Raw genomic sequence first — 15,954 nt, 5'->3', positions numbered from 1 at the left:
AGAAGAATCAGAGAGAATTATTTCATGATCTCCACTATTGAGCCTATAACTGCTAAGGAAGCATTTGGAGATGATCATTAGGTTAAAGATATGGAGGAGGAGCTTGAACAAATTGAGAAGAACAATACTTGGACTCTAGTACCCCGACCGGTAAATAAAAATGTGATAGGCACTAAGTGGGTTTTTAAGAACAAGTTGAATGAAGATGGTGCTGTAGTTCGCAACAAATCTAGATTGGTTTGCAAAGGTTATACACAAGAAGAAGGAGAAGATTATGGTGAGACTTTTGCACCAGTGGCTAGACTGGAAGGTGTTAGAACTTTACTTGCATTTGCAACACACAAGGGATTCAAAGTATACCAGATGGATGTAAAGTCAACATTTTTGAATGGAATACTCGAAGAAGAAGTATATTTTGAGAAGCCAGATGGTTATGCTCTGACTGATGAGAAAGACATGGTATGTAAGTTGCATAAGGCATTATACAGATTAAAGCAACCACTGAGAGCATGGTATGAAAGGCTTCATTCACACCTGATGAAGATAGGTTTTTCAGAGAACTAGTGAAGATAGCAACATATATCTCAAATCTGAAGGAGATAAGATACTGGTTAGTGAAGTGTTTGTAGATGATATCATATTTGGAGGGAATGATGACATGAGCAATTAATTTGCAAATGAAATGAAAAATGAGTTTTAAATGTCTCTAGTTGGAGAGATAAAATTTTTGATAGGTTTGTAAATACAGCAAATGAAGAGCGATATTTTCATTACACAGTCTAGTATGTGAAGGAGGTATTAAATACATTTGGTATGAGTGACTGTAAACCAGTTGGGACACCAATGGTTAAGGAAGATGAGGCCACATCTGTTGATGAGAAGGAGTACAAATCAATGATTGGAAAACTGCACTATGTTGTTCACAACAAACCGGATATAGCTCTTGCAGTTGGTCTAGTTGCAAGATTTCAGAAGAATCCAAAGGAAACACATTTGATAGCAACCAAGAGGATTTTCAGATGTTTGAAAGGTACTATTGACTATGGATTATGGTATCCATATGAAGGAAACTTTGATTTTAAGGTGTACACAGATGCAGACTGGGCAGGTAATGTTGATGACTAGAAAAGCATAACCAGTGGAGCATTCTTTCTGGGAGGAAGACTTGTTTCATGGAGTAGCAAGAAGCAGAGTTGTATTTCACAGCCTACTGCTGAAGCTGAGTATGTTACAACTTATATGAATTGTACCCAGGCTATCTGGATGAGGCACATTTTAGAAGGTTTCAAGATGAAGTTTTCAGAACCTATCAAGATCTTATGTTACAATACTAGTGCCATAAATATTTCAAAGAACCCTATCTTGCATGCACGAACCAAGCACATTGAATTAAAGTATCATTTCTTGAGGGAAAAAGTGCAGAGTAAAGATGTGATCTTGGAGCATGTTTCTACTAAGGAGCAGCTTGCAAATATCTTTACTAAACCTCTTCCTAAGACTACTTTTGAGTATATTAGAAGTCAGCTAAGGGTTGTACCCCTTAATGAGGTAAATTGAGCATGATGTAGAGTACATCAGTCCTGGAACTACTTGCAAAATTTTACAGCAGGATTGGTGTAGAAGTGGAGTTATTCCATAGGGGGAGCATCAAGCTGTAGGTTGTTGATGCTCAACAATGAAGTTTTACATTGCATGTTTTAATTTCAATTTGGTATTGCTATCAAAGGGGGAGAAGAACTATGTGATTATGGGAGAAGAACTAGTGACAAGCTGAAGACATGGTAAATTATAAAATGTAAACCAGGATTCCTATTCACAATCACAACAATCAATGGTATTAACATTTGTATTGCCATCAATGCCAAAGGGGGATATTGTTGGCATTTTCATTAAGATTGTATTAATGAAATGTTATGTTGTCATTGATGTCAATTAACTGGTAATGATGTTGTTGTAATGTTGTTTTGTAACCAGTAGGAAGAGCTAGTGAAAGGAAACTCTAACCGGTAGGTAAGTTTGTGGAGTGAATCGATATTGCTAAGTATTGGAGAGTTGAACCAGTAAACCCTACCTGTTGTTTTGATAAACCCTGATCGATCAAGTTTGGTGAACTGGTTATATTGGTTTATGATCTGATGGTGAGCGGTAATGATTATGACACATATGCATAATGTATGAAGAGAGTTTCAAAGTGTATTTGGTGCGTTGAGGTAACAAATTGTGTCTTGGGAATGAGCAAGTATACTGCACATAATGCAAAGCATGTGATTAGTTTCTAAGTTCAATGAAGCAGTGATCAAGGAGTGGTCAAGGCTTTCTTGAATGATGTGTAGAGATTTTTATGTAATCCAATAGTCATACTTGAACCGACTTGTTTGTAATCTCTATGTGAATTAGGTTTTTGCTGTGTTATTGACCTAGTTGATTTGTTTATAAGGTTGATGAGTTGTTTAGTTTTTAGAGTTGGCAAAGTTTTAGTTGAGTATGTGGTTGTCGAACCAGATGATGTATCTATAGTTTGAGTAGAGGAAGATAGGAGCATGAAAAGGATCTAAACAAGCAAGTGTAGTGCTATTGAAACAGATCAGCAAACTCCTGTTGTTTTCTAACAATTACAGCAGATTAAAATCCCCTAACAGGGTAAGCTCTAACAAGCTTGGTTTTATTCAAATCCTCTAACAAGGTGATCCATTAGCTTGGATTCTAAATCCTTTACAAAGGTTACTCCTCACAAGGTATTGCTTCTAACAAGGCATTATAGTCAATCCCTTAACTGGGTGGTCCCTAATAGGATATGTTCTTAACAAGACTTTTTGTAAAAGCTTTGACAAGATTGGCTCCTAACAGGGCGAACTTCAGAAGAGTTTAGATAGTTATCTTGTGAGTCTCATCTCACCATGGTTTTTCCCATTTGGGTTTCCACATTAAAATATTGTGTCAAGTGGTGAATGTTTTTGTGGTTATGTTTTCTATGGTTGATTTTCTTAACTACTTAATCCACTTTGATAAGTCATGATAATCGACATCAATATGAAATGAAGTTTTACTTATGTCAGTAAAAGTATTTGGATGCTTGGGAGTTACAAGTTGCTTACTATTAATATGTTGTAACAGTCAACTGGTTTATCTTGACAGTGATATTGCATTGATAGTTATAAGTTTACTTTGAGAGATTGATTTTGAGATTGGTGAAGTTTATCAGTTTTTCTATCTACTAATTCACCCCCCCTCTCAGTAGTTGATCGGAACCTTGTTCTTTCATGATACCATCATGGAGATGTCAAAATTAGGAGGCATCTTTGCTCCATTTTGAATCAAGAGAGATAAATACTTGTCTCTATTGTTGTTGATAGGGGTGTTGATTATCATTAAGACTTGAGGGTCTTGTTGAGATGCCTCTATTTCCTCTTGTGTTAACCTTGTTTTTATCTCCTCTATTGTTGGTAATCTATTGGAATATGTTGGTATCAAATCTCTATTTCTTGATTGAGAGATTGAACTTTCGGTTGTGTTCATGTTCCAAGTTGGGTTATAGTATGGGTCACTATTTGGATCCATTTGATTTTTTACCTTTTGTGATCATTTTACTGTCATGTGATCTTGACACTCTATGACTCACTATGATATCCTAAATGAAAATGGTAGATTGATATGGATGCAAGACTTATGACTTATCTATGTATGCATTCTATGAATGATGACACCTTTCTAAGATTACTGGAGAGAAATAGTACTATCTGCCATAAGTTTTTTGACAAATTGTCGAAATTCTTCTTGTTCTCTTTGTTCCTTGATTTCTTTTTCTATTTTTTTTATCAAGGTAGACAGATTTCTTGATTTGGTTATCTATGACATCTTATACTTCTTCATACCATGGAAGATCAATTCTTACTTCCTAAGCAAGATTGTCCAAATCATCAATTATCTCTAATTGATCATTGTTTGGTCCAAGATTGGGTTGTTCGAATGAAAATTGATCGTCTCCTTTTAGACCCATGCAAAGGATATATTTTTAAGACCTCTATGATGAAAAAGGACTATGATGAGTGTTCAATGAATACTATGAAAAATGATTTGGGTAATGAGATGTGCAATGTAAGGACTCTATTTATGAGGAGTGTGAATGGTGGACTACATCCTAAGTTGAATGCAAATGATGCAATTTACTCTCCTAATTGTAAGGACATATGCAAGATGTGGATGAAAAACTTAGACTATGCATTCCATATATTTGTGAGGACCTATGATCACATGAAGAACCATTCTCTTCACTACACTTAAATGTTGGCAAAATTTGTTGAACTTGTTGGATGTAAACACTTGGTTGTTCTCTTGAATTTTTAGGCTCTTGATTGATGAGTTGAGAAACTTTTGGTTAATTTTGGTATGAAAAACTTGGTTGATGTTCCACTTTGAAATGTTTGATCTTGTAGCAAAGACACATCAAACACATCAAAAAGCATAATAACATAGAAAAAATACTTGTTTAAGGAGTTTTTTTCAAATTCCCATGAATGTTGGAGTCTTTTTCAAGACCCCATTTTGTTTTCATTGTAATTGGTCAATCGATTGCACAACAAGTAGACTCTCTTAAGGTCAAAAGGTCACAAATATTACCACAACCCACATCCTGATACTCCGTCAGCTCAAACAGCCCTGCCACACCCTAATTAAGGTGCACCCATTTTTTTGCCTTTGTCTAGAAATTAAACCAAAGAGGATCGCTCTCTAATTGGCTTGTGATCCTAGGAGATATATGGTGAGTTTCTTGGGGGAAAATTCTTCCCCACCCTTGCACTATGATAATATGAGTGTCTGGTTACTGACTTAGTTGGGCTTCTAATTTCTAAGGTGTTTAGTGTTGGCAATTTGGAGGAATTTATTATGTGTTACATTTATGTTTTGTCATTGATGGAAACACTGATTGTTTTGGTTGTTTATCGATTTCTGGTTGGTTTTGGTAGAGTGGTTGGTTTATGATATTGATCAGGTATGATCCGGTATGCTTTGGTTTCTCAAATTGTTTTGGATTTATCATTCATGCTATTTAGATGTGTATCATGATCAGTTGGTTTGGGTTTTGATGACTCATGAGCTATCATTTGTTCTAGTAAGCCTTTTGGTCACTAGTAAGGGGTTTACTAGTAGATCTTTGTTGAAGATATTTTGATACATGTGATAAGTGGTGTTGGTGTAGCTTCTAGATGGCTTTCAGGATGTTGTTGGTTATCTTGTCCATGTTCTAGTTCATTTGTGGTGTTGGATTTGGTTTATGGTGACCTATTTTGGGTCCGGTGTTATCTAGTTTATGGACCGGTTTATGTAACGTGTTGGAGGATGTTCTTGATACATTACCAGTGGGATTTAAGGATTGATTTGCATTGTTTTTGGACTAAGACAACTTGGTTGATCATTGGATTGTAGGTTTATGTTTTGAGCTTATTGTATTATCCTTTTGGTGGCCAACCTAATTGTTTAGGTCTCAGGTTTGTATAAATATGATGTAAGATTTCTTTATAGATCATAGGAAAAGGTTATGGAATGATCTGTGTGCGAATAATGTTGTAATCATATGCAGAAGGTTTGGTTGATCATAGGTGATCAAATTGGGTTTGTAAGAGAGCTTTAAGGCCTCTGGTATTAAGCTTAACTGAAACTATACTCAGGCATAGGAGATGCTATCTTTGCATTTCACTCTTCTTTCCGGATTGTAGTATGATGTTTAGTGAGGCTCCTTTTTGAGATGAGAAGTGCACTCTAGGCTATTGTCCTTCCTGCATGTGCATGCCCCTCATATTGTAATTAAATACTTACTGCAAAAGTATTATCTGAGTGTGGGTAGGCTTCCCACCATGGTTTTTCCCTTGACCGGGTTTTCCACGTACAAATATTGGTGTCATATGTTATGGATGGATGGTAACTGTTCTGTGATTTATGCTTATGTTTAATTGTTATTCCGGTGTTTGATCTATGCATTCAGGTATTGAGTTTATGTGTTCCGGTAATAAGGTTTTGAGTGCTTAAAGTTTTGTAATCCGGTGACAACTAATTCACCCTGCCCCCCTCTCAGTTGTCCTTTGGTTATTTGAGATGTTTAACAATTGGTATCATAGCTTGGTCCTCTCTGCATAAGCTTAACCACTTGAGGAAGATCCTATGACATCTAGCAATTCAAGTTCATCAAGTACATCTACAATTGTTTTCCAGAGATAAATTCCTAGGCTTGATGGAACAAATTACAGGGTATGGAAGATTCAAATGGAGACTCACCTAAGATGTCTTGGAAAGGAAATTTGGGAGATCATTGAGAATGGTGTTACATCATTTAATTTGGCATCTAGCAATCCTCCTCTGGTAGGTTTGGATAAAGAGCTTGAGAATGATTATAGAGCTAGAGAAGCCCTTTTGTGTGCACTTTCTGATCAACAAATAATTGGACTAACTGACAAATCAACTGCAAAGGCTATATGGGACAAATTGGAGAATATGAATGAAGGCAACCCTACTGTTAAAATTTTTAAATTTATGGTTATCGGGTGAGGTATGAAAACCTGAAGATGGAAGAAGATGAAAGTATTATATCTCTTATGGAGAGAGTTAATGAGATTGTTTTGGGAATTCATTGTTGTAGTGGATCTCTAAGCGAAGATGAAATAGTTTCTAAAGTACTAAGATCTTTTCCACCGACTTATAAGATAAAGGCTACGATAATTAATGAGTTGATAACTATGGCAAACACCTCTATTAATAGGGATACCTTGGTTGGGAAGTTATCCGCTTTCAAGCTTGAAGAATTGGACCTTTTGTAGCTATTAAATCTGAACCTGCTTTTCATGCATCTACATCATCCACCAATAAGAGTGATTGGAAAGCTTTATATGCATAGGAACTAGAGGATATGAATAAATAAGATGAATAATTTGAGCAAGTTGAAGCCTTATTTTCTAGAAGAGTACCTAAAGGATTGATAGGAAGTAAGTATGAAGGAAAATCACCTTTTAAATGCTTTTCATGTAATAAGATAGGTCATTTTGCATCTAGATGTCTTGAAAGGAATTCAAGATTTGAAGAGCTAGAAGATATTTTAGGCCTAACCATTATCAGAACAAGCATAAGTATAGGAGAAACAAAGACAAATCATTCTACTATGAGGATGAGGAAAGTGTAACTGATTTTGATGATTAACCAACACAAGATTCAGCTAGTGGATCTGGCAATGGAAAGGAATTGGTATTTTTGGCTATCAAGGAAGATGATCTGGTACTTGAAGAGAAGGCCCTTGCTGCTAAAATTGACGACAAGGATGAATGGGTAATTGAATGTGGATATTCACATCATATGACTGGAGATAAAAGGAAGTTCTTATCTATGCAAGAATTTGATGGTGGCCTGGTTAGATTTAGAGATGACAAAGCATGTATGATCAAGGGAAGAGGAACAATATCATTGGATGGTAAGCATAACATTGATAATGTTTATTATGTTGAAGGTTTAAGGCATAATATTTTGAGTGTAGGATAGTTGGTGGATAAGGGATTTCAGTTACAGTTCAAGGATGGAAAATGCAAGATTATCAACAGACCTGGATTGGAAATTGCAACCGGTACATAGATTAAAGGTAATATCTTTCATTTGAACTTCGGTGAGAAGACATGTTTGATTGCACAAATTGATGAGAGTTGGCTATGGCATTAGAGGTTGTGTCATGTGAATTTTGATTACATTGTGAAGATCAGTTGTACTAAGGTAGTTAGAGATATACCTAAGATTCTAAAGACCTATAATCCGACATGTAAGGAATGTCAAATGGGAAAGAAAGTAAGAAGTTCTTCTAAGATTATACAAGACAAATCTAATGATGTTCTTGATCTTATTTATACTACTTTGTGTGGTCCTGCTAGAATCAAAAGTTTTCAAGGTGATAGATATTTCATGCTAATCATTGATGATTATTCTAGAATGATTTGGGTTACTTTTCTAAGGGATAAGTCTGAAGCATTTGCAAATTTTAAAATCTTTAAAGCTAAAGTTGAGACAGAGACAAGATTGAAGATTAAATGTTTAAGGTTAGATCAGGGTGGAGAATTCACATCTGGTGAATTTAACAGCTATTGTGAGAAGAATGGGATAAGGAGATAGTTGTCTGCACCCAAGACACCTTAGCAAAATGGAGTTGTGGAAAGAAAGAACAAAACTATCTTGGATGCAGCTAGAACTATGATGATGTAAGATAATTTGCCTCATATGTACTGGAGAGAAGCTGTAAGAATGATGATATATACATTCAACAGATTTCATATCAAAAGAGATACCGGTAAGACACCTTATGTGTTATGGTTTGGTCATACACTGACAATTAAGTATTTTAAAATATTTGGTAGGAAATGCTATATCAAAAGAGATGATTCCATTGGAAAGTTTGATCCTAGATGTGATGAAGGAATATTTCTTGGTTATTCTAATAAAAGAGAAACATATATATGTTATAACAAAAGATTGTAGAGAATTATGGAGAGTACAAATGTCAAAGTGGATGAGCAGAACAAAAGTAATCAGAACCTATGAGAGAGAATTGATAGTGGAAATGATCATAACTGAACTGGTAGCACCTACATTGGAATATAATGTTGAACCATTTACTTTGGCAATATCAGAAAATTTAACAGTGATTGAAGATCAGGACAAAGGAATAGAAAATCAGAAGACTCCTAGGTATGTAAGGTTAAATCATTCTGAAGATCAGATCATTGGAAACAAAAGCAAAGGAGTGATGAAAAGAAGAAGGTTGGCAGCTGATGAGGTATGTTTTATTTCTCAAGTTGAACTGAAATTAATAATTGAAGCTTGTTAAGATGAAAGTTGGATGAAATCTATATAAAAGAATACATAACTCCTCATTGTCACTCTCCTGCTCCTTAGTCTCTTCAGCCTCTTCCTTAGTATCTTTGGTATTGTTGTCATATTCAAACTCTACAAATACATCCATCTTCCTCCTCCTCTTTGCTGGCTACACGGTGTTATCAAGTGTGTCCAGATGGGCATAATAGTACATGGTCGGCTTATTAGGTTCCACCCTTCCGCATGGTTTGAAGGTCCCCCACATTTCAGGTGGTACTTGCAGACATAAGACATCCAAGAATAGGCTGATGGCACATGTAAAATGTCTTGTGTTCTAGCTTGAGAAAATCATGAATTCTTTCTTCCCAAAGTTGCCCCCAGTTGTACACTTTGCCACACTTAATCCCATTCATTAACCCTATCATCCAAACGGCTATGTCGGATGCATGACTGGCTCTTGTGAGGTAAGTTTTTACCAAGTCCATCAACATTCTCTATTCTCCTGGTGCGATAAACGCATGCTTCAACCCCCTACTATTAGACCAAGTGCTTTTCCATTGCTCTTCTATGAGGTCATCCCTGCATACCAAATCCAACAACAACTTCTTCTTTTCCTTGGTGAGCTTCTTGGCTAGTTTCGTTGCAGATGCTCCTTTCTCGAGTATACCAAATACCCTCTTGAAATCTTCTGGTTTGAATGAAACTCGTACCATGCAACCCTGGAACTAAATGATGGAAGCCCTTTCCTGGTAGTTGTATCCGGATACCATAGTCCGTAGCACTGACTCAAAATCCTTAATGTTGAATGTCGACATCTGGATGGCATGGTCTACTTGAGATTTTCTGAGGGAGTCCTTTATCACATGGTCAGGGGAAGTTTCCTACCACCAAGTACGACATTCACTGCTAGTCACACTCTCAAAGGCTACATTCTCCACCATGATTCCCTCTAGACCCTTCTACACTTTTGGCCTATTTTTGGCCTTCTTGCTATCGCTGGCTGGATCTATAGCTATCATGGCTGCACTATAACTGCTTTGTCCCATTTTCCTATATTTGTCCCATCCTTGACCCTTATTATAACGGTCTGCAAGTGTGACTTGCCAATTGGTATAGACCATTAGACCAACTCCTGCTTCTACACTGTACCGATTGGCCCGTATACTTTCCCCTCCCAATCATACAATTTTTTTAATGCATGCCAACTCTGCACCCAACTTCGTATGGATGGCAAAAAGTTTCTCCTGTAGCATTGCCTGTCACGTACAAAATACCATACGTATTGCACTACAACCTTCTTCCAATTCCGTACAGTGGTCGTACAGTGTCCAATCTCCTATGTATAGTGTTCACTTTTCTCTATCTTCCATACCTCCCTTGTCTATACGGTCATTGTGCTCTTGATCTTGACAACCCGTATAGAATGCGTATGAATTTCCTATGCATGAGTTTTGGATGTCTTTTTCGTACGGCCCCTCCTTTTCATATGGCCTCTCCTGACATCTTGTACTCGTGTATCGTACAACTTCACTATAGGGTCTTGTCTCTAGGTGTGCTCGTGTGGACTGTATGACTTTACCATATGGATTCTCCCAAGTTAGTGAGCTCTGTATGACTTTCTCATATGTCATGCAATGGTCGCCATACGGTTCACTTGCAACGTTGTACATCTTGCTTCGTCTAGTCTTTGATGCTTCCATATGTGTAATCCATACGTTGTACGAATTCCCCTCCCTTGCTGTGCCTTCTTCTAGACTCGCTTCCTCTCTCTTGGTCCTTTTGCTATCACAAACACAATCTTTCCTCTGTGTTGTATAAAAATAAACTTCTAGGAGGTTTTTATAATCATTCGTTCTATTCAGGGTTAGGGTTAGGCTTACATACTTTATTAATTTTTTACAAAATAATTGCCTTTTTATCAATCGTATTTTTTTCTTACTTATTTCCCTTACTTTTGCCTGGCACTTTAATTTTTTAATACTCTCCAACCCTTGCCTTTTTATCTCCTCCATATGCTCTTTTCTTCTTATTTTTAATATCTCATCTCTTATCAATTGTTTTAATTCTTTTATTTGACAACACTTTTTAAATGTTTCCACTTTGAATATGATCCCAACCTCCAACATTTTGTTGATTTCCTCATTCACCTTGGCCACGTAGTTCTTGTTCATCCTATATGGTCTCCTCTGTATGGGCTGGGCTCCTGGTACGAGGGATATCCAATGTATGCACAATTTTGGTGGTACCCCCTTCAAGTCCTTTTAGGTCTAGGCAAAAATGTCCTTGTATTCCAGAAATATCTTGAAAGTCACCGCCTTCAGTATGAGGTTCCAATCATCCCCTACAAGTATCACCTGTGGGTCCTTGTCCTTGCCTAGATTGATTTTTTTCACATCCCTTTCCTCATGCTTGATGGGTTTGTCTCATTCAAACTGGTGGGATGGTGTGTCATCCACTTATGCCATTCCCTCTTGGTACCTACCGTACTTTGGGGGAAACGTATGCTCTTCCATACCGCCACTTGATTCCCCAATCTCTCATATTTGCAGCATGTGGCACTCCAGGTGGAAGACCTCGTAGTCGTCCATCTACTAATGGAAGAGTCCAGCTAGCAAACTAGTTCCATCTTTAGAGAATCCATCCAGTTCCACCACTCCTTCTTTGTTGGTTTCCTTCCCTCCTCTATATCCTTTGGAACCCCATTCCCATCTATTTAATTCATCTAAGTCAGATTCAGACGATGCAAGATCTACATTGACTGACTGATTCCTCAGGTCAATCACATACTTATGACCTTCACTCTCTATTGAGAATGTATTCTTCTTCCAATTATGATTGGCTCTAGCCATGATCAACCATCCCCTTCCTAGGAGGGCGTCATGCACTTTTCTTTCCAGTGGGATGACTACAAAGTCCAAAAGGAATTGTTGTGTCCCAATCACCAACTTTTATGCCATGAGAGTCTTGAGGGGTTTGATGCCATGCTGATCCACACCAACAAGATGGAATGTTGGTGGCAAGAGAGTAGGCTTGCCAAGACCTCTCCAAGTCTCTTCTGGTAGCACATTGACTTTGGACCTGCCATCCACAATGGTGTTTGTGAGATTCTATCCCATTATGTCCATCTCCATCATGACAGGTTTTCATCCAATGCTTACCATGAGTAGCATAAGGTCCATGACATCCATACTAGGTTCCTTCACTAGAGCTGTACTATGTGGTTCTATCATCGTCCAGTGTTCTTGGCCGATAGTAGTGGCACTATCTGTATTTGTTAGGGCCATCCTCAACAGTGGCATGGTCTGTAGAAGGTCGAATATCCGTACAGGTATAGTGGTTTGTAACATCTACTTAATTATAGTTTTTTTGGGTCCTGACCAGAGTGGGGTACTGGTAGTCAGGTGCGAGGCCCTCCATTCTTCTGCCATCGCTTGCTCAATATCTCCCCTGGAGTCTTTCCTTCTTTGTGCAAGGGTCATGATACATGGCTTTCTTGTTTTGCAATCTTGTGATTGCTAGTACGCCTTCCTTTGGTTCTTCTACCTCCAGCATATTCACCCCTTTTTTCTTTGGACACTCTGTGTCCTCATGATTCCCCGGGCCGCACCCTTTGCATAGCAAACTTCCTGCATCATCTCCATTTTGACATTCCCATGCACAATGACCCCATTCATTGCATTTCTAATATTGGATCATGGGTCATTCCTTTGCATTGTATTGAATTCTACTCCTCGACATGTTATTATTGGGCCTGTTGTTACCCCACCAGTTGTTTTGGTACCCTCTAGGAGAGGCATCAGAGTTTGCTGTCGGCTTCAAAGGTGTTGTTGGTGGTGTGACTTGGTCAGGTTGGGTGTAGAGCACTTGTGTGATCCTTTCTTTCAAGTTGTATGGGCATTCCTTAATGGAATGTCCCATTACTTGGCAGATGTCATAGAAGGATTTTTTAGGGTAACTCCCTTTAGTGTACCCATCTATCTTACAGTCGGTGCACCATAGTTCCTTCCCTTCCTTGCCACTTTCTTTGTCAGCCTTTAGTTCTTTCATCATCCTCATCATATCCCTTCAGAGTGCTTGCACAGTTTTGGACTCCTCATCGTTGTCTTCATCCGTACTATCACCATCGCTCACTTGACACTTCCCTCGAGATGTCTTATTTTCACTTTCAATATCCATCACATGGTTGTATGTTTTGTCATATGAGGGCGGAGGGACCAACTTCATCTTTTGCCTAAGAGATGATACCAGTCCTTCAACAAACCATCTCTTCTTGAGGCCATTAGCCGACTGGTTCTCCATCTTGTTGAGCAGTTCCCTTAGCCTTCTATTATATGCCCACACACTTTCACTTTTTCCCTGCTTGGTATTCTAAATCTTGGCCACAATTTCATTGTCATCCCATAAGAGTTTGAACTCCTCTTGGAAAGCCTTCTTCAGATTGTTCCAAGATGTTTTATATTGGCCATCCAAGTCTGTATACCAATCAATTGCTATTCCTTGTAGAGTGGCTGGAAATGCCTTCAACCAGTAATCCTGGTCGTCCTAGCCATTTGCCTCCCAAATGGTCACGCATGTCTTATAATGTTGTACGAGATCCTCCAACCCATCACCCATGAATTTTGGAAGCTTTTGTTTCTCCGAGTTGTGTGCCATTGTTTTTGTTTGGAGGGTTTTATGTAGCACTTGGAAGTTACTTTATGCCCGAAAGGTATTATGTGTGTGGAAGGTACCATACACTCTTGACTTGGTTGGACCCCTGTCTGCATGGATTTGGTCACCTTCACTCCTATAGTCCCTCCTTCTTGGGGATTCTGGATCTGACCCTCCTATTTTGGTTTCCTCTGATAAGGAAAAATTCTTGATGCCGGATAATGTTGCTTAAAAAATATTGGTGACCTCTGCATGCAGGTCCCGTATCGCCTCCTCTCCTTGTTCAGAATACTCTAACAGGTTGATCTACGACTTGGCTCCAGAGTCTTCTTCAATCGACATCAAGTGTGGGGCCTATTCAGCAAGATCTTCCTCTGCTACATCTGGAAGTGGCAGGTTCCTGGCAACCTCTGCCAATTCCTTCCAGGTACATGGCCTTTGTCTCTCTCGACTATGACTCTAACTCACACTTAGACTTCTGCTATGTTTCTCAGGGCTCTTCGAGTCAACAACCTCCCTTAGCCATTGTCTTCACTTGACCTTTACTTTTAAACAAAGAGATCTCCGTACAGTTCCCTCATCTACTCCTTCGGTGGCAGTGGTACATTTTTCTTTGTTTGGCTGTAGGGGCATTAAGTGCCAGAGGTACGATGTCGGCTTGTCTCCCTCTCCTCTTCCTCCCTACAGTTCCACTCTTCGTACCTTTGGAGTAATTGTTGCCGACGGAGTTCCCGTGCAGTTTCCTCCTTTCGGTCTTGAAGTGCAAACAAATTTTAGGCAAGTAACCTTGGAATACTTTCGAGTAGGTCAAAGATGGGAGTGCTGATGGTGAGTTCACCACATACCATGCCTTTAGATATGGCTCTCTCCCGAGCCTCCCTCTACACGTACTGCGTGACCGACACATCCCACAACTCTACCAAGTTTGTCGTCAACTGATCCTCTTGTGCCTCTTCTATGGTACTTTCTTTGTGTGTGTCACTATTCATGAAAATTAATTGTTGGTTGAATGACCGACCCATTAATTCCTTCTGCTTGCCACCATAGTTATCTCTAGGTTTGTTCAGGCAATGATCCTAAAATATTTAGTCCTTAATGTGAGGTTGGTAAATTCACAAATAAAACGAGGATTTCCCACACGTACCAACTATTCATGTAACATAACATTCATATAGAAAAGCACAAGTAACAACAACAACAACAACAATACTAGAAGAATGATATCTTTATTGAATTCTCAAGAATATGTCATTACAATACCATCCTTGCCGAGGTTCCATCCGAATCATATATAGACTCGACGGTTGGCCAAGTTGCCAACCATTACTAACTACCAACTACCTCACAGGAACCTCTCAATGACTCAAACATAAACATAAACACCCATCCCAACTACAAACTAACATGTGTTATTGACCCCTAACAATAACACATGGACTTTAGTTCCCTAGCCTAAATATAAGAATGTTATTATAACTAAATGGGTTTTTAGGAATAAATTGAATGAGGATGGACAAGTTGTGAGGAATAAAGAAAAAATAGATACCGATAAGCAATAAAACTTAAGAATGAAAAAAAGAATTAATCCAATGCAACCATACCACATAACACCATGATTTGTACATGGAAAACCTAGTAAAGGGAAAAACCACAGTGGGAAGCCTACCCACAGTCAAATGATACTTTTACAGAAAGTATGTGATACAATAAGGGGCCTGCACATGCAGGAAGGCACACTGCCTAGAGCGTACTACTCATTACAAAAGTCTCACTGACTACAGAGAGGTTATAACCACCTCAAGATAATTGGACAACAATCCAGAAGAATGAACTGTCAGATATAGCATCTACCATGCCTGATTACAATCACGGTTAAGCTCAATACCAGAGGCCTTTGACCTCTTACTTAAACCCAATTCAATCACCTATGATCGACCAAATCTCCTTCGTATATGATATTTCATTCCATGACCACGACACATGATCTAAAATGAGATCTTATATCAATTTATACAAACGCTAAGGCCTAAACCAATTAGGTTGGCCACCTAAAAGATATTACAATAAGATCATTACATACAACCATATTACAATGATATGCCATGTCGGCTTTAGATCAAAACAACATTAACCAATTCATAAATCATCCCGGTAACATGTAGAGAACACATTAACATGATATCGGTCCATAACCTAGATAGGTACTAGACCTAATCTAGGTCCACCATGCCAAAGCGATGTCTTCAATTAGTCGAGGCATGATCAAGGATCACCTTTTGCATCCTGAATTCCATCTAGAAGCCGCACCAACACCACTTATGCAACCTGTCAAAGATTCTTAGTAAAAGCTCTGTTTGTAAAACCTTAAACCCTTACCAGTAACACAAGATCCTCTACTAGTAACCAAAACCTGTCTACCAATAACCAACCATAACAGCTAGTGTTGACATTAATGACAAAACATCA

Source organism: Cryptomeria japonica, chromosome 5, assembly GCF_030272615.1.
Source record: "Cryptomeria japonica chromosome 5, Sugi_1.0, whole genome shotgun sequence".
Classification (NCBI taxonomy): domain Eukaryota; kingdom Viridiplantae; phylum Streptophyta; class Pinopsida; order Cupressales; family Cupressaceae; genus Cryptomeria; species Cryptomeria japonica.
Note: the sequence above shows the minus strand (reverse complement) of the source record.